This window comes from Pristis pectinata, chromosome 17, assembly GCF_009764475.1.
Source record: "Pristis pectinata isolate sPriPec2 chromosome 17, sPriPec2.1.pri, whole genome shotgun sequence".
In the NCBI taxonomy this organism is placed as follows: domain Eukaryota; kingdom Metazoa; phylum Chordata; class Chondrichthyes; order Rhinopristiformes; family Pristidae; genus Pristis; species Pristis pectinata.
Genome location: NC_067421.1, coordinates 30632399 through 30652858, shown reverse-complemented (window position 1 = coordinate 30652858; position 20460 = coordinate 30632399). Strand labels below are relative to the sequence as shown.

The 20460-nt window shown below is 40.4% G+C and overlaps 1 protein-coding gene across 4 annotated transcripts in view; it reads left to right on the top strand.

Annotated features, from left to right (window-relative positions):
* The window catches only part of LOC127579566 (protein-tyrosine sulfotransferase 2-like), a 76585-nt gene that overhangs the window by 26400 nt on the left and 29725 nt on the right, over positions 1–20460 (top strand). For 3 of the 4 annotated variants that reach the window (XR_007957702.1, XM_052032435.1, XM_052032434.1), the window contains exon 3: positions 15322–15426. The exons of the other annotated variant lie outside the window; for it this stretch is intronic. The gene's annotated coding sequence lies outside the window, so the exon portion shown is untranslated. The remainder of the gene's footprint in view (positions 1–15321; positions 15427–20460) is intronic. 4 annotated transcript variants of the gene reach the window in all.

Here is a 20460-nt window from a genome sequence, read left to right as displayed (position 1 = left end):
GTTAATAAGTAGAAAAGATACTGCAAATCTGATGACTCGGGATCTCTGAACAAGTGGAAACCAAATTTTAAAATTTATGATTTCCAAACTATCTTTAACAGCAATATCAGCCATAAATTTAGATTAAATAAACCAAATCTGATATTATTGTCCTTTTTAAAAATAGAAGGTACAAAGACCTGGCTTTTTTTTTTGATTGTGAGCAATGCTGTGAGAGATGCAACTTGTTTTTGATTAAATATGTAGTTTTCTGCACTATAAACTGTAGAAAGAATTAAAAAGTGTATGAAGGACAACAGATGTGTTTTTTGACCTTGAAGAGGACCCGGTGTACAGAATTGTAGAGAAAGACTTTCGCATCTGCAAATCGATATATAACATTTTTTACTTTATTCGTTTTACTTGGAACTGTTCATTGTCTAATATTTTCACATAATCCAAAATTCTTTTATTAAGAATGAGGTTCATATCTTGTATGTATCTTGAGTAGATCAAAGTTTGGTATTGGATTTTGGTTTGCATTTTTCTCCTGGAACTTTATCATTACACTACTGCGTGCTGAAAACTTGAAGAAATATTTTTTGTTCTATCTCCTCCCTTTGAACTGATTTTAAGTCTTCTGGTTTTATACTACTTAAGTAGTCACCTGGCATTGAGGATGACTTGCTTCCGCTTTGGTTTTGTGTGTTCTTAGGTGGTTAATGAGGCCAATATGGATAGGGTACACTTTTCAATGAAAAGTGAAAATGGTGGCTGGTGGGGCAGGCATTGGCGGGACAACGTCCTTCAAGAGGGTGAACCCTCACAAGCTGTCAGGCCCAGATGGTGTACCTGGCAGGGTACTGAAAATCTGTGCCGACCAACTGGCTGGAGCGTTCAAGGACATCTTCAACCTCTGTCTGCTGCAGTTGGAGGTTCCTACCTGTTTCAAAAGGGCATCGATTATCCCAGTGCCCAAGAAGAGCAGGGTGAGCTGCCTCATCGACTATCATCTGGTAGCACTCACATCTGTTGTGATGAAGTGCTTTGAGAGTTTGGTCATGGCTAGAATTAACTCCTGCCTGAGCAAGGACCTGGACCCACTGCAATTTGCCTACTGCCACAACAGGTCTACAGTGGATGCAATCTCACTGGCTCTCCACTCAACTTTGGAGCACCTAGACAACAGCAAAACATACGGCAGGCTGCTGTTTATCGACTACAGCTCTGCTTTCAACACCATCATCCCCTCAGTACTAATCAACATGCTTCAAAACCTGGGCCTCTGTACCTCCCTCTGCAACTGGATCCTCGACTTCCTTTTCGGGAGACCACAGTCCGTGCGGATTGGTAGTAACGTCTCCTCACTGACAATCAACACAGGCGCAGCTCAAGGATGTGTGCTTAGCCCACTGCTCTACGCACTCTACATTCATGACTGTGTGGCTAGGCACAGCTCAAACGCCATCTATAAATTTGCCAATGACACTCTGTTGTTGGCAAAATTTCAGATGGCGATGAGGAGGCGTACAGGAGTGAGAGAGATCGGCTGGTTGAGTGGTATCGCAACAACAGCCTCACACTCAATGTCAGCAAGACCAAGGAATTGATTCTGGACTTCAGGAAGGGGAAGTTGGGAGAACACACACCAGTCTTCATTGAGGGGTCAGTGGTGGAAAGGGTGTGCAGCTTCAAGTTCCTGGGCATCAATATCGCAAGAAGATTTATCTTGGGCCCAACATATTGATGCATTCGTGAGGAAGGCATGCCAGTGGCTCTGCTTCATTCAGAATTTGTGGAGATTTGGTGACATAAGACTCTTGCAAATTTCTACATATATACAGTGGAGAGCATTCTGCCTGATTCCATCACCGCCGAGTATGGAGCCTCCAATGTGCAGGATTGCAAGAAGCTGCAGAGGGTTGTAGACTTAGCCAGCTCCATCATGGGCACCACCCTCCCCACCATAGAGGACATCTTCAAGAGGCGGTGCCTCAAAAAAATGGCATCCATCGTTAAGGACCCTCACCACCCAGGACATGCCCTCTTCACATTACTACCATCAGGGAGGAGGTACAGGAGCCTGAAGGCCCACGCTCACTGTTTCAGGAACAGCTTCTTCCCCTCGCCATCAGATTTCTGAATGGTCCGTCAACCAATGAACACTACCTTGTTATTCATCTTTTGCACTACTTACTTATTTTTGAAATTATAGTAATTTTTATGTCTTTGTCTTGTACTGTAGTGCTGCCACAAAAGAACAAATCTCATGACATATGTCAGTGATAATAAACCCGATTCCGATTCTGACAAGGCTTTAGCGTATTCCCAGTGCATGGTACTGAGGTTTTCAATACCATGCCTAAAGCTTGTTCTCCTTTGATCAAGAGTCAGAGATTCACAATCAGATGTTGCATGTTTTTTTCAAGGAGGCTTTGAGCACATTCTTGCATCTTTTCCTCTGGTAATCTTATCCCATGACAGCTTTTAATAGAGTGTCTGTTTCGGAAGTCTGGTGCCAGATGTGCAAATTATGTGGGTCCCCAGTGTTGCTGGCTGAGTATAACTACGACCTTGATGACAGGGATTTTGGCCTGGGAGAGGATACTGACATCAGAGCATTTTGTAGACTCGGCCTTTAATGTGTTTTTTTTAAGTTGCTGAAAATAGTCTGGGTATCAGAAACAGATAGGAGGGCAGTAAACTATAAGTTTTGTGTCAGGTCTGAGGTTAATCTTCAAATGTACTTTTCCTCAACTGACCAAAAGCTGTGCTAGGGATTGGAAGGTAGTGATGAATTTCATCACTGACGTGGCCAAGTGGTGGTTCTTGATATTTGGAAAGTGGTTGACATTTTCCTGGGTCTCACTGTGAACTTTATAGTCTGAGGGCCGAATGATGCAGAGGAGACAGATCTTTGGCCTCCATATGTTGAAACGAAGGCCGATCCTGCCTACTTCAGTGAATGGGTTGACAATGGCTTGGAGCTTGACTTCCAAGCATGCATCTGTATACTGTAGTTCAACTGCTGAGATTTGGGTGACCCAAGTTCTGGAGTACGGGTGCTGCAAGTTGAACAATTTCCCATTTGCTCCACTCCTGCAGGAATTTGTTGGAGATGAAGTGCAACATTGCGGCAAGAAAATTTATGAAAAATGTTGGGGCCATAATTCAGCCCTGTTTGACATCAATATTCACTGAAATTTGTTCTGTTGTACATCCATGGCTTGCATGGTCTTGTGGAACAAATGTAAAATGGAGGCAAATTTTTTTGGGCAGCTGAATTTGAAGAGGGTGATCCACTGTGCCTCCCAATTGATATGTATTTGTCAGGTTAAAAAATAACATAGTGTCTGGCGCCGCTCCCAGCACTTCTCTTGGAGTTGTTGAATGGTGCACATAATGCCCACCGTGCCTTTTGGATGGATAGAATCTGCACTGCAATTTAAGGAGCAGCTTTTTGGCAATAGGAAGGAGCTGGTTCAGAAGGATCCTGGCTTTTACTGTGGCAGATAACAGAGATGCTCTCTAGTTACCAGATCTGGACTTGTCTCCTTTCTTGAAGATGGTCACGATTATGATGTCCCCTCATATATGCTTCTCTTCCTGGGTATGGGTGAAGAGATTGTGGATTTGTGACTGAAGCTGTTCACCACCAAGTTTTAACATTTCACTGGGAAAGCACTCTGCTCCTAAACGAAATTGTTTTTAATTGGTGCACTCTGTTGCAGCTGGTTCCTTAATATAGATCCCTTTATGTTAGATCTAAGCTCAGTTTAATACTCTTTCAAAGTAGTGATCTTGAAACTGCTGGTTCCTTAATACAGATTTCTTAGGTTAGCTCTTTCATTTTAGTACTCTTTTGAAGTACTGATCTTGAAACTTTGGTGATCACCATGGTTACTGGTAATTGGCAGGCCATGTTGAGAGAGTGGTTAGCAAAGCCTCTGGGATCTTGGGCTTCATTAATAAAAGTATTTATTTACTAAAGCAGAGGGGTTGAACCTTTTATAAAACACTTCTAGTTGTGAACTAGCCAGTGTTCTATAAAGCTTCAATCTCCCACTTCCTCCCAGAGCCCAATCCTGGTCACAATACACTTCAGGAAGGATATGAAGGTCCTGAAAAGGGTGCAGAAAAGATTGAAAAGGGAATGGTTTCAAGGATGAGGGATTTCAGCTGCAGAAGTTGAGATTTTTTTCCCCCTTGGAACAAAAAAGATGAGAGAAGTTTGATGAAGATGTTCATAATTAAAGAAAGTTTAGATACAGTAAATAGAATATGCTTCCTTTAGCAGATAGTTCAAGGACCTTGGGGTACAGATTTTAAACTGATGGGCACAATGGATTGTAGAGGTGCAAGAAAAATCCTTTGATTTTCCCCAGGAGGGGTATAATTGTGATCTGAAACTCAGTACCTCCCAAATGTGGAGGAAACTGGATTAGTCAAGTCTTTCAAATGAGAATTTGATAGGCATGAGGGAAGATCATTCTTGTGGGAGAAAGATCTGGGGATTGAGACTGATTGGATTGCTCTACAGTGAGTTGGGACTGATTTAAAGAGCTGATGACCATAGCAATTCTATGACTTCAAACTGATGAAATAAAATCAGAAATCTCACTTGCGTTCATTATATGCAATCAAGTGTTCCTCTGATGAATTGAAACCACTTATTCCATTTTTTTATTTTCAGTTATGTTTTTGCTTCAAACTGCGTAGCCTGTTTTCCTCAATTGTTTTGAACTATACAGATAACCCTTCGTATCCGTCTTAATTGCTCAGATTTTGCAGATCCCTGAAGAGAATGTGATTTAATGGCTTATAAATGACAGTGACGCGGGTTCAATTCCAGCCACTGTCTGTAAGGAGTTTGTATGTTCTCCCCATGTCTGCGTGGGTTTCCTCCAGGTGCTCCGGTTTCCTCCCACATTCCAAAGACCTACGGGTTAGGAAGTTGTGGGCATGCTATGATGGCGCCAGAAGTGTGGCAGCACTTGCGGGCTGCCCCCAGAACACTTTACACAAAAGGTGTATTTCACTGTGTGTTTTAATGTACATGTGACTAATAAAGATAAATTATTATAGCTTTAATAAAGCAGAACAATATATGTTGAAAAGACTCAGCAGGCCAGGCAGCATCTCTTGAAAGAGAAACCAGGTTAATGTTTCATGTCTGCAATCCTTATCAAATTCTTACTTCATCAGATCCTTCTGGTGAACAGTCTTGGACCTGAAATGTTAATTTGCTTTTTCTGCAGGTGAACCTGGCCTGCTGGGTGTTTCTAGCATTTTCTGTTTTTATTTCGTATTTCCACCATCTGCTGTTTTATTTGATTTTCAAGCTATAGCTTTAGTTGAATCAGAGGGCAGGAAATCATTGGCTATATCTTTTGTGAAGGCTGACCTATTAACACTCATTGATTACTTCTAATCTTTGTGCTCAGTTGTATTATTTTGCTCAATTGTATCATTTGATTAAACACCTTAACTTAGTTGGTCATGCTTGGCACAGCAGTCATTGTCATTTATTTTTAGTAACAGTGTTGTTGAGATGGTGTGATTTTTTTTCCCTTTCCCCTTTCCTTCACTGTCTCAGGTTCTCTCACTCTGTCTGTGGTGGCCCAGATGTAGCATCTCTTTGAGGTCTTCTACATCCTCCCTAATGGCCACTCTGAGCTCATTTTGTCCATGAGACCTATCTCCTGTTCCTTCAAACCCATTGTCACAGAACTGCTGACTGAGTGTCTGGTCCCCAATGTTGTGCTGTAAACATATTCTCTCTTTTGGGCTCCTTTCTCCCAGCCTTTGAAATTCTCTTCAGTTGCCTCTTCTTCAACCCCTCCATCCTTGATGTTATTAATATACCTTTTATTTGTTATCATGATTGATTCACCTTCTTCATTTACTTACTACTGCAACAGGATTTCCGCCAGACAGCAAATGAAACTTGACCCTGTCGTAACATACACGGGTAATCTCTCGCCCATTAAAGACAGATTTTTACATGGTGTTTTGCAGGAAGCTAAGAATTTTTGAGTGATCTTTATTGATGGGATTAGAGTCTTGCTTGTAAAACCAACATTTAATGCTCATCCTCAACTGTTTTTGAGGAATGGTAGTAAGCTGCCACCTTGAACCAATGCAATATTTCTAGTGAAGGTACTCCCATTGAACTGTTGGATGGGGAGTTCCAGAGTTTAGACCAAGTGACGGTGAAGGAAGTGTGATATATTTCCAAGTTAGGATGGTGAATGACTTGGAAGCAAACCTGCAAGTGTTAACATTCCATTCTCTTGTTGCCATTGTTCTTGACTAGAGAGGTTGCAGGTTTGGTAAGTGCTTTTGGGTAATCTTGGCAAGTAACAGTAGAGTATTTTGTGGATACATGAATTGAATCCTTGACACCAAGTAAGGAAGCTAACCTCTAATACTACGTTTCCAGGCATAATAAGATCAGGCTTCTTATGCCACTTAGTAGTTATACTTTTGGTCTTTGTTCAGAGCTCATACTGTCCCCACATGAGTCATACAACTTGGCAAGTGCAGTATTAGAAATGTTCTTTGTTGAGAGATGTTAAACCTAATTCCTTGCTACTTTCAGATGGTGATAAGACATCCTGTACACCTGAAAAGTGGAATTGTTATTGTGGCTCTTCAAGAAAATCTACCAAAAATGTATTAGTATGGAGTGTCTGCTCAATTACCCTTTCTCCCCTCTCGGATATAAGGCACATTAATTTTATGGCATTGTTACCTTTGGTCATCTACTTTTAATTCCCCAATCCTATCTGGTTCATTACCCATTACAAGGTCTAGAAGCAAATACAACTTAAGTTTTTTTTTACATACTAATTACCAAATGTAAGATACTTTGTTATTACAGGACTAAAAGATATAGTAAGAACTCTAATTTATTTATTGCCTTTCATTACTTCAAGTCTTTTGCACTAGTTCCAGAAGCTGACTGGGCATACAAGTTCCTAAGATGATTCCGTCACTGTTACAAGTTTCCAATAATTATTTTCATTTGGGGACCCTTTTAAAAGGTTTTCAAAGATTTTGTTAATTTTTAAAAGAGTTCACTAGATCCAGATAATAATTCTGATTCTGTTTTTCAGTCACTTTCAAAAATATAAGGTATGGTCACTTGTAAATGGCAAATTGATGGTTTTGAATTAAATTTGATTTTATTTTTCAAATTTTAAACATATTTTCATCCCTGGTAATCAGATTTCAACAAGTTATCACTCTTCAGATATCAAGGAAGCTCACCACCATTGGCTGAAGTGCAATTAATGATGCACAGAGAAGGATAGAGCTAGAGGTTTAGGTCAACGACCATTGGTCAGAATTGGATGTGGAAAAAATTAGCATGTTCTCAGCAAGAACAAAGAATATCTGTGATTGCATGGATATTGTTCAGGTGACATGGTGCTTTCGGTGGTGTTTTGTCGCTTTTTAAAATGACCTTAAGTTATTGGAGCAGAAGTTGGCTATTCAGCCCATCAAGTATGCTCCACCATTCAATCACGGCTGGTTTTTTGTTTTCCAACCCCATTCTCCTTCTTTCTCCCTGTAACTTTTAACCCCTTTACCAATCAAGAACCTGTCAATCTCTGTCTTAAATACACCCAATGACTTGGCTGCCACCACCTTCTGTGACAATGAATTCCACAGATTTGCCACCACCTAGCTGAAGAAATTCCTCCTCATCTCAGTTTTAAAAGGACGTCCCTTTATTCTGAAGCTGTACCCCTGGATCCCACACACTCCTACTAATGGAAATATTCTCTCCATGTCCACTCTATCCAGGCCATTTAGTGTTCGGTAGGTTTCAATGAGATCCTCCCCACCTCATGCATCTGAACTCCATCGAGTACAGCCCCAGAACTATCAAAAGCTTCTCAAATGTTAAGCCTTTCATTCCTGGGATTATTCTTGTGAACCTCCTCTGGACCCTCTCCAAGGCCAGCACATCTTTCTTTAGATACAAGGCCCAAAATGCTATCAATATTCCAAGTGCAGTTTGACCAATGCCTAGTAAAGCTTCCACCGTACATCCTTGCTTTTATATTCTAGTCCTCCTTAATGAATGCTAATAGTGCATTTGTCTTTGTTACTACCAAGTTGACCTGCAAGTTAACCTTAAAGGAGTCCTGAACCAGGACTTCCAAGTCCCTCCAATTTCTGAATTCTCTCCCCATTTTTAAAAAAAATAGTCTACACCTTCTATTCTTCCTACCAAAGTGCATTACCCCACACTTCCCTACACTGTATTCCATCTGCCACTTCTTTGCCTACTCTTTCAACCTGTCCAAGTCCTTCTGCAAACGCCTTGCCTCCTCAACACTACCCGTCCGTCCACCTATCTTTGTATTGTCTGCAAACCTGACCACAATGCCATCAGTTCCTTCATCAAGATCATCATCTGAATGCTGCCTAATTGTGCTATTTCGTACAAGATTTCACATTAAGTGATAAGTAATGAATTTGATGGAGAAAAAAAGTTTATAAGGTGGGTGGAACTTGCATAGGGATCATAGAGAAACAAAGGACTGCAGATGCTAGAACCTAGATGAAAAAACAACAAGGTGCTGGAGGAACTCAGCAGGCCAGGCAGTATCCATGGAGAAAAGCACCCGAAATGTTGACTGTCTGCTTTTCTCCATGGATGCTGCCTGGGCTGCTAAGTTCCTCCAGCATCTTGTTTTTGCTACGGAATCATCAATTGCAATCAAAGTGGAAACTCTTCCTCCATTTTCTGCTCCTTTATCACACTGCTATATGTAGAAGTTGGATTCTGTTAATATTGGTTGTTGCATTGCAGGTGGCTTTATAATCTCAGGTGATGTGCTTTGGAACATGAGATTTTGAAAAGCAGTGCATAAATTAAATCTCTTACTATTTTTGCAGCTTGTAACAACAAGCGGTTTAAACTAAGTTTTACTTCCTCAGAAGTGAAACTTCATTCCTGATATGTAAGAACCTCTACAAATGTGAACTCATTTCTGGATCCAATACTGAGTATTAAGCAAAAAAGAATCTGAGAAGTATAAGAGTAGTTGGTCATCAAGGTAATAATGATATAAATTTAGTATGCTTTAGGATGTTTGGGAAAGACTTCAACATGACAAAAGTCAAGAGTACTAGTTTGGAGAAAAGTTAATTTTTGAAGGGCTTAAACAAGAATTTAAGCAATGAAAATGGAGAACAATGTTACCAAATTAGAATTATTTAACATAGTGTTGAAAGAATCCATGAAAAATGCATTCTCCTTAAGAAGGCAAAAACAAACTAAAAATGAAAGGCCAGGCATGAATAAGATAGGAGAAAAATTGAAATTAGTGCAAATAATTATGGAGAGCAGGGGAGAATGTGACAAGGGAAGAAGTCACTTTGGAAGATACAGGACATAAATATAAAGGAGCAAAAACAGGAATCCACAGATCACTTTTTTTAAAAAGATAGTCACAATTAGATTAAGGACAGAAAGGAGCAGACAGGACAAAATTACAATTGGTGATTGCAAAAATATTAAATAATTAATAATAAAAACACAATGCTGGAAACAGGTTTGTCAGCACCTGTGCAAAGAGAAACAGTTTCAGGGCATAATTGAATTGTTTACCCTATTTCTTTTCCCAGATAATGTTTGACCTGACTGTTTCCAGCATTTTCCATTTTTTCTTAAGATTTACAACACCTGCATTTTTTTTTTAAGAACATAGAACTGTACAGGACAGTACGGTACTTTCGGCCTATGATGTTGTGCCGACCTATATAAACCTACTCCACGATCAATCTAACCCTTCACTCCTACACAGCCCATAACCCTCCATTTTTCTTGCATCCATGTGCCTATCTAGGAGTCTTTTAAATGTTTTTGTTGTATCAGCCTCTACCACTGCCCCTAACAGTGCATTCCAGGCACCCACCACTCTGTGTGTATTTAAAAAAAAACCTACATCTGACATCTCCCCTAAACTTCCCTCCACTCACCTTAAACAGATGTCCTCTTGATATTGGCAATTGCCACCCTAGGAAAAACTCCACTCCAACTATGCCTCTCATAATCTTATACTGTTACGGACTAGGTTACTATTGGTGAATGTCCCTTTAAGACACAGCACTGTGTGTGTGTGTGTGTGTGTGTGTGTGTGTGTGGGGCATGCTTATGTCAACATAAGATAAGGATGTAATGATGTTTTTGGAGCAGACAGTCGGAGAAAGAGAGAGAGAGAGAGAGAGAGAGATACACCAGCCTGCTGGTTTCTGTATCGATGGATGAAAAACAGTAACTGTGTCTGTCACTACAATCCACATATGGATTTTTGGAATAATCCAGTGGAGTCCACTTTGTCATTGACCTATAGAGGGAAACAGGTATTTGTGTGGACAGCCACGTCTCGGATGCCTTTTGGGGAGGCAGATGCTTCGGAACAAAGCGGTGGAGTAGTCACTGCTGAGTAGACACTGAGGTATCGTATGGGTTCCATCGTGGAACATTTAGATTTCATAATTACTTTCTATTTTCTCTCTACGTTTTGTCTTCAGTCAACGGTGGTTGTTGAAGAATCCTTTGCTCACATTTCACCTTACAGCTTGCTGAACTGAACTTTGAGAACTATTCCTGGACTTGGAGTTTAGGAATTTGCCACACACACACTTCGAGTTTAGAGTTCATGGGGTTAATGTTTAAGATCTAACATTTTTACTTCTAACATTCTAACATTTTTACTTCTATTTTTCTTATTATCATTAGTTATTAATAAAGTAGTTTTTAAACACTTATACATGACTCGGTGTGTTTCTTTTGTTGCTGGTTCATAACAAAATACCTTTATCAAGTTGCCTCTTATGCTCCTCCATCACTCCAAAGAGAAAAGCCCTAACTCGCTCAAGCTTTCCTCATAAGACATGTTCTCTAATCCAGGTAGCATCCTGGTAAATCTCCTCTGCATCTTCTCTAAAGATTCTACATCCTTCCTATAATGAGGCGACCAGAACTGAACACAATACTCTAAGTGTAGTCTAGCCAGAGTTTTATAGAGCTGCAACATTACCTCGTGGCTCTTGAACTCAATCTCCTGACTAATGAAGGCCAGCACACCCTATGCCTTCTTAACCACCCTATCAACTTGTGTGGCAACTTTGAGGGGTCTGTGGACTTGGACCCCAAGATCCCTCTGTTCCTCCATACAGCTAAGAATCCTGCCATTAATCTGTACTCCATCTTCAAGTTTGATGTTCCAAAGTGTATCATTTCACACTTTTCCAGATTGAACTTCATCTGCTATTTCTCCACCCAACTCCGCATCATCGATATCCCATTGTAACCTACGACAACCTTCTCTACTATCCACAACACCTCCAACCTTCGTGTCATCTGCAAACTTACTGATCCACCCTTCCACTTCCTCATCCAAGTCATTTATAAATATCACAAAGAGCAAGGGTTCCAGAACAGATCCCTGCAGAACACTACTAGTCACCGACCTCCAGGCAGAATACGCTCCATCTACTACTACCTTTTGCCTTCTGTGGGCAAGCCAATTCCGAATCCACACAGCCAAGTTTCCATGGATCCCATGCCTCATGATTTTCTGGGTGAGCCTACCATGGGGAACCTTGTTAAATGACTTAATAAAATCCATAGACACCACATTCACTGCTCTACCTTCATCAATTTGTTTCGTCACCTCCTTGGAAAAACTCAATTAGGCTCATGAGGCATGACCTGCCCCTCACAAAGCTATGCTAACTATCCCTAATTAGACTATGTTTCTCCAAATACTCATAAATCCTGTCCCTAAGAATCCTCTTGAATAGTTTGCCCACCACTGATGCAAGACTCATTGGTCTATAATTCCCAGGATTATCTCTATTACCTTTCTTGAACAACAGAACAACATTTGCCATCCCCCAATCCTCCAGTACCACTCTTGATGCAGAGATCATCATCAACACCCCAGCAATCTCTTTGCTTGCTTCCCATAGTAACCTGGGGTATATCCCATCCGGCCCCGGGGACTTATCTATCCTAATGTTTTTCAGAAGCTCCAACACTAAACTGAGGTTTCTTAACCTCAACGTGCTCCAGCACATTAGCCTGTTCTATGCTGATCTCGCATTCATCAAAGTCCCTCTCCCTGGTGAACACTTAAGCAAAGTGTTCATTAAGGACTTCCCCTACTACCTCCTCCTCCTCCACCTCTGGGCACGTTTCCCCCTTTATCCCCGAGCAGTCCTACCCTTACTCTAGTCACCCTCCGGTTCTTCACGTACATGTAAAACGCCTTGGGTTTTTCCTTAATCCTACTTGCCTAGGCCTTCTCGTGTCCCCTTCTAGCTCTCCTAAGTCCCTTCTTAAGCTTCTTCCAGGCTACCTTATAATTCTCAAGAGCCCTGTCTGTTTTTTGCTTCCCAAGCCTTGAGTTTGCTTCCTTCTTCCTCTTGACCAAATATTCTACCTCTCCTGTTAACCATGGTTCCTTCACCCTACCATCCCTTCAGTGGGACAACCCTGTACAGAATCCCATGCAAGTTGTTCCTAAACAACCTCCACACTTCTACTGTGCATTTCCCTGAAAACATCTGTTTCCAGTTTATGCTCCCAAGTTCCTGCCTAATATCCTCGTAATTAGCCCTCCCCCAGTTAAGTACTTTACCATGTTGTCTGTTCCTCTCCTTGTCCATGGCTATGCTAAAAGTCAGGGAGTTGTGGTCATTATCTCCAAAATGCTTACCCACTGAGAGGTCTGTCACCTGACCAGGTTCATTGCCTAATACTGGATCCAGTTTGGTCTCTCCTCCAGCCAGCCTGTCCACATACCGTATCAGGAATCCTTCCTGTACACACCAAACACATTCTGCCCCATCTGAACCTTTTGCACTAAGGAGGTGCCAATCAATATTCAGGAAGTTGAAGTCACCCATGACAACAGCCCTGTTATTTTTGCACCTTTCCAAGATCTGACGACTTATCTGCTTCTCAGTGTCTTGGTGGGTATTGGGGGGCCTATTAGAATATTCCCAGTCAAGCGATTGCTCCCTTCCTGTTTCTGACTTCCACCCACACTGACTCAGTAGATGATCCCTCCATGACATCCTCCCTTTCTGCAGCTGTGATGCTATCCCTGATTAACAATGCCACTCCCCCCCACCCCTTTTACCTCCCTCCCTATCCCCCTTATCTTCTAAGTCCCAGAACATCAAGTGGCTAATCCTGCCCTTGTGACAGCCGAGTCTCTGTAATGGCCACAACATCGTAATTCCATGTACTAATCCATGCTCTAAGTTCATCATCCTTATTCTTAATACTTCTCACATTAAAGTAAACATACTTCAACCCATCCAACTGACTGCATTTATGCCCTATCAACTGCCTATTCTTCCTCACAGTCTCTCTGCACATTGTATCCACCTTTACACGAACTGCTCCATCATCTGACCTAACACTCAAATTCCCATACCCCTGCCAACCTAGTTTAGACCCTCCCCAATAGCTCAAGCAAACCTGCCCGCAAGGACATTGGTCCCTCTCGAGTTTGGGTGTAACTGATCCCTTTTGTCCAGGTCTTACCTTCCCCAGAAGAGATCCCAATGATCCACAAATCTGAAACCCTGTCCCCTGAACCAACTCTTCAGCCACACATTTGTTTGCCATATCTTCCTATTCTTACCCTCACTGGTGCTTTTGATTTTTATTTACTAATAAATAATACGCCAGAGTACTGGGGCTGGCCTCAAGGATTACAATGACTTGGATGAAGGCATTGAAGATATGATTGTTAAATTTTCTGGTAACACAAGGATAGGTTTGAGTGCAAGTTCTGAAGAGGAAAGGGGAGCAGAAAGCGTTACAGTTCGATTAAGTGAGTGGGGAAAGGTTTGGAAAATGAAGTATAATTTTGGAAAATACAAAATTGTTTGTTTGACCAGGAAAAGTTTCTTTTTAAAGTAAAATGCATATTATCTGAATGGTGAGGGGATATGATGTGATCTGGGTGTCCTTGTGCATGATTTGCAAAAGGGTTATTATGCAAATACAGCAGATGATTACAAAAGCTAATAATATTTATTGTGAGTATGTAAGTGGGGAGACGATACTTAAATTATAAAGGGTATTGATGGGAACATTTTGGGAGTACTGTGTGTAATATTGGTGTTTCACTTAAGGAACATAGAGCAGTACAGCATCGGAACAGGCCCTTCAGCCCACGATGCCTATGCTGACAAGGATGCTGATTTAAACTAATCCCATCTAAGTGCCCCTTGAACGTTGCTATCGTATCTGCTTCCACCACTTCCTCTGGCATCATGTCCCAGGCACCTACCACTCTCTGTGTAAAACAAAAACTTGCCTTGTAAATCTTCTTTAAACTTTCCCCCTCTCACTATAAAGCTATGCCCTCTAATATTTGAGAACTCAACCTTGGGGCACAGACTCTATATCACCTATGTCTCTCATAATTTTATAGACACTACCAGGTCTCCCCTCAGCCTCTGATGCTCCAGAGAAAACAATCCAAGTTTGTCCTATCGGAAATGGCATGTGATTGAATTTCTAGACCAATGTGTTTCCAGCAGTGGAGAAGGGCAAAGCTGGAGGTTATAAATATACAATGTTGATAAAGAAATTTAATAGACAATTTGGACAAAAATTCTTTACTCAAAGTGGACTAAATGTGGAACTCATTTCCATCAGAGTAGTTGAGTTGAATAATTGGCGCCTAGATAAGCAAATGCGTGATAAGGGAATAGAGGATAATACTACCTGAGTTGTATGAGAATGGATATGAGAAGACTTTAGGGAAGCATAAATGCTGGCATGGTTTGGTTGGGTGGATTGGCTTGTTTCTATACAAGGTAGAGAATGTAATTCTGGAATTTTCAGGAAGAAAATTCTGATGGTGAAACTACGATTATGATAAAACAAATAGCACATCATCACTTCCATTGCCTTGCATTTCTACAAAAATATTAAGGCACAAGGAAACACGTTGCTGGAAATGTTTAGAAGGCTCAGCCATGGCTTTTAAAGAAGTGGATCAAAAATAACAGCTCTCATCACAGAAGAGTTAAGTATTGAAGTGGGAAATTAAAGATTCTGTTTATACAGTTAAAATGACTGATACTCTATGTTATCAGGAGTGCTCAAGTCTCTCCCAACAAATGGTTAAAATGTCCATAAATTGTGCATGGGGGCAAAAGAAATGTTTATTCCAGCTTGGACAACTTTAAATAAATTGTCTTTATTGTTTAATGGCTCTTTGCTTCAGAGATTGCTACTGGAGCTGACTCTTTTTAGTTATGTTTGTTGTGTTTGTTTCTTCTCCCCAGGTTTTTGTGTTTTACACTTATGGTTGGCTGTGAGAAAGAAGACTGTGGGATGCCAAAATGATTTTACAATGCAAAATAAGATGGTACAAACGCTGCATCTGTAAGGTATGAGATGAATTTTGTTCAATGTAATTATTCGTTTGGAGGCTGCTAAGGTTATGGATTCAAATATTATTCCAGATATTTGGGCACATAATCTACGCCGACAGTTCCCATCTTCCTTCTCAAGTGGGCAATTTAAAGAAGAGCATCTCTATTAATAATTCTCATCAGCCAGTGACTTGGAGCTTGGGTATATGTATGGGCCCAAAGCAAACAGTAGATTGTACACCAAACCGCGTCTAGTTATTTTGAAAACAGTCTATTTAAAGAGTAGGGAAAACAAAACTTGTGAAAAACAAAAATACACCAGCTTCTCCTGATAAAAGCAGTATAATTTCGCCTGAAAAATGCAAAAAAATGGTTTTACATTTACACAGTGCGCACATCAGCTTTGATTGATAAAGGAATTACTTAGCCATGTTCACACTATCATAAAATAGCATTGTCATTATGTACAGCCTTTTAAAGAGATGCTGTTTATGACCTGGCTAATATTTATCTGTTCAGAAGCCTTGGTGTTAGGAAATGACATTAATCCAGTCCAACCATTTCTAATCTAGAAAGACTGGAGAAACACTAGTGGAGTTCATTTGGATAGCACTGGAAATGTGTGCTAAGATTATGATGTATAATCAATCAATCCTTCATCCAATGCTGGTCATGTTTGAACTTGGTTATGCTTGCTCAGTCATGATTTTGGCAACCAGCTGCTACTAACCATTGCTGCTTATTACGTGCATCATCATAGGCCAAAGTTTTTTGATTGTGAATGGCACCAATTAAATCTAGGTTTTGTCAGTTTATTACGACCTGCTCTTCTTTAAAGGAAGTGCATTTTGGCTACAGCACCTGGTGGAAATAATTTGAGGGTCATTGTAATTTGCTGTCAGAGACTCAAATGTAGTACTAAAGAGTTCAGTCAGCAAGCTGGTGAAGAGAAGTATTCCATATCTGCATGATGCTGGAGGCCCTCTGAGCACAGACTGAAGCAGATGGAAGTAGGAAACACGTGTAGAGATGAGTTGCAAGCAGTGTTACCCCAGACTAGTTTATTAATGTTGCACTAATGGTTAAGATCAATGAATACATCTGAAATTCCATGTCCTACCAAATGTACCACTCGCCTCACATTGCTCAATGCGCCACAATCTCCTTATTCAGCAAATGATAATCTCCGTCAACAGGACAGGGCCCTAATATACATATGTTCCACAGCACCTACGTGCACTATCGCAACATGCCAATCTACCTACATTGTACAACTTGCATACAGTGCCCAACCATTCAACCACATCACAAACCATATTGCACAATATTCCTTAACATCTGCCTTTCTCCTACGAGCAAAAGGGCGTCATCTACAAGAAATAAACGGAGCATGTTTGGTTATGCACGCATCCACTACCCCACCTTTCCAGGGAATGAAGAAGATTGTCCATAAATGGAGTAACTGTTACATAGTCTGTGGCCTGAAGTAGGTCTTGTACGATTGTGGGTAATGGTGTGTTTTCATTCAATGCTATTTCTTTCATCCCACAATCTTTTTGTAACTGCAAATGGTGTAAGCATGCAGCATCTTCCTTTACTGCAAGCCTAACCTTGTGCCTTTCTCCTTTTAGTCAGCTAATACTTGAGCCTCGTAAGTAAAGGTAGTAGCACATCATCACTTCAACAGATATTTGCACCCTAAAGAGATGGTATTTGCACAATGAGTCGGCAGGCAAAAAAGATGTATACATGCCAATACATGAAATAAAAGTTTGGCAAATAGAAAAAGGCAAGTAGTGTGAGCTTAATATATTATTAATCTTTGATAATCATATCTATATCATTGTTATAGTCATTGCTTTTCAGAAATTTTGCCTCTTGCTTGTTTGTTCAGATTAGTATTCTGACAAAGGGTAAATAATCTTTCCTAAAATCTTGGCATACTGATTACAAAATGATTCTGAACAAAGCAAATGAAATCCTCAAACATATTCCAGCCTACGAAGACAAAAGAGACTGCAGATGCTGGAATCTGGAACAAAAAAACAATTCTGGAAGAACTCAGTGGGTCAAGCAGCATTTATGAAGGCAATAGGTGTAAGTCAACACTTCAGGTTGAGACTCTGCATCAGGACTTTCATTCTCATTCCAGCCTTTTCTTGAAGTTTAGAATTTCCTATGATTGCAACTTTATTACTGTAGCTGCTCTATTTTTTTCTGCAAATAATGTAAATTAAAATAGTCTACACCATACTCCCATTAGTGCAAATGACCACTTTTCATTCTTGAATTCAATCCAGTGGAATATGTTATTTCAAGAGCACAGAGTTCTGGTTAGAATGTGATTCAAGAGTCAAAAGGGAGATGGAAAAATTATGCTCCAGTGTTAAAAAATTGTGGAACACTATCAGATCTCTGGATTAGAAGCTTAAAGATTGGACCAAAAGTGGAGTTTGCAATGTAGCCTGTAACTCTGCCATAGTTCTGATAGAATAACAAACTCATGCTAGCATGGATGTGCTGACTGGTGATACATAACATCCAGAACATGTGTGAGGACCTGCCACTGAAACATTCTCTTGTGCGTGAGATCCAAGTGGGTGGCAAAGATGTTGTCTTCTCTTTGCATACTCATTATGTCCTCCTGATAATTTACTTTCCTATTTTGCACTGTCAGCACACTTGGACACTCCTCATACCTGTAATTTGCTGCATGCTGGACAATTTAGCTCGTGAGGACTCAGCGCTTGCCACCAGTAATGTACAGAGCTGCTAAGTGAGCAGGAAGAAAGGAACTGAGGAGGAGGCAACCTAAAACATTTCCTGTCCATTAAGAACATATACAGGTGCATTACCATTAAATGCTCCCCTAATTCCTATTTGTGTTCCACAAAATAAACATTCCTAGCCAATATATAAATGAAATTATGCTTATTGCATACAAAAGTCTACTACTAACTCCTGCGTTTCTTTTGTGCCTGTTTTTCTGTGTCTTTACTTGCCCTTGTGCTCCAATACAGTTATAATTACAAGAAGATCTAGATTGGACTATGTTGACATAGGCAGCTGTCAGTAATCTGGGCTGAATGAGTTTGAGGAAGGCTCTGGTGGAGTGGCAGGTGGAGGAGGTGGATAAAGGGTTGGTTTGGTGCTGCTTGGAGTCACTACCATTTTCCTGGGAAGGCAAAACAGTGATTGTATTGAAGGATAGATTTCTGGAATGCTGCAAGCCTCAGTAAGCTCTCTTGTGCATGGTTAGTCACAGCCCTAATGGCAGTCATCTGAGTATCATCTGCAGAATTCGGTGTTTGTTAAGCTTTGGTCTGCAACTTGGAACAAGAGAGTTGGTTCCTATTCCTGGATAGGGACAGCTCAAGCTTCACACCAAGTTATACCTTGTACAAAAAGAAACTTTTAAACCTGGCAAACATTTCATTGGACAAACCTATTTTCTGATTTCTGAAGACTATTCCCATCAAAGTCCTCATCTGAAGCACTTCCCTTGGCATCTCTCCTGTCTGCAAGTCATTTTTACCTGGCATCACAGTAGGTGCAGGTCCTCTGCTACTCTTTAAGTTATTGTCTGCATTGGTGCCTGTGAATGCAAAATCAAGTGATAGTTTGTTTTACCACTACAACTTCCTCTTTTGAGTCAGATTGCCATGCTTGTCTGTACAAAATGAAAAATATATCAAGAGTGGTGTGCAGTGCATGCTTATGCAATCTGTAGCTTGTAAATCAGAAGAAAGTGTGCATTGAGAGGGCATTTGAATATTATAGAAGTTTATGACGCAGAGACTGTTTAGCTGATGGCCGTGCTACCCAAAAGAGATATTTCATTTTCCATGGCCGTGTAAGTTATGGCACATCCAATTGCTTAACAAGTTACTTTTAAGTATTATATGGACTTCAGCTTCTACCATCTTTTTAGGTAGTGGAATCTAGATTCCCACTACCCTTCAGGAGAAAAAATATACTTTGGTTCCCTGGTTACCATTCTACCTATTACTTTAAACATTCAGCTGGATTCTGAGGTTAAGGTCACATTATAAGGATCCTCATCGTGCTAGCTGCTGTGCAATCAGTGCAAAGCCTAATACTGACAGACGTGCTGAACTAATTTTGGGTTTACCTTGCATTATCAGGAATTTTTGCTTGCAGTATGCCTCCAAGTTAACATCAGGACGTTGAGTTGGAATAGACTATAAAAAGAATAAAAAATTTAAGCCTCGTGCTTTGTTCCTCATTATGCTGTTTCTAGGGATAAAGCTTGCTGGTGAATCGTGAAAAGAAATGGCGAATAACACTGAACACATTTTCAGATAATATTCTTTTCGTAAGAAAGGGTTAGTTATTTCATTAATTTATCTGGCTGCCTTAACGCCAGCCACAATCATCAAGACTTTAAATTACAGATTTGTTTTGAACAAATATATATATATAACTATCAATGCGTTTCATGATAGTCTGCCAACATCAGAAATCTGAAACTGATTAATGTGTACTGTAAATCAATATGAGCAAACAGAAGTGTCTTATCTATTTTCCTGTGGACTTTTGAAAAGGATGATTAGAGAAGGTGAGTAATCAATTCATTTTAGTTTATTCATGTACTGAAATAAGACATTAGTCCAAAGCAGGAATTAGTGGTTTATTCCATCTTAATTGGCAAACATCAGAGTTTGTATATACCTCGCATGTGCCTGGTGCTTGTAGATTATGTTCTATCGGTATCTTGAGCAAATGGCTGGAAGTATTAAATCAGGTAGTGTGTCTTGCCCTTCACTCTTTTATGGCACTTGCATCTCTTCTCAGTCAGTTTGCAGTTGATGGCTGTCTGTAAAAAGAGCACAGATTAATTAGGATTATGGCAAAGAGAATGAGGAAGTGTGCAAGCTGCAATTTGCATACTATGAGAGACTGTGGGATGTGAAGCAGAGGACGATGCATCAAAATCTCCAACAGCTTCATTTCCCATTCCTGGCTCTGATCTCAATTCACTCCATTATGAACATCACTATCTCCCCTGCAGAGCTGAGGTGATATTTG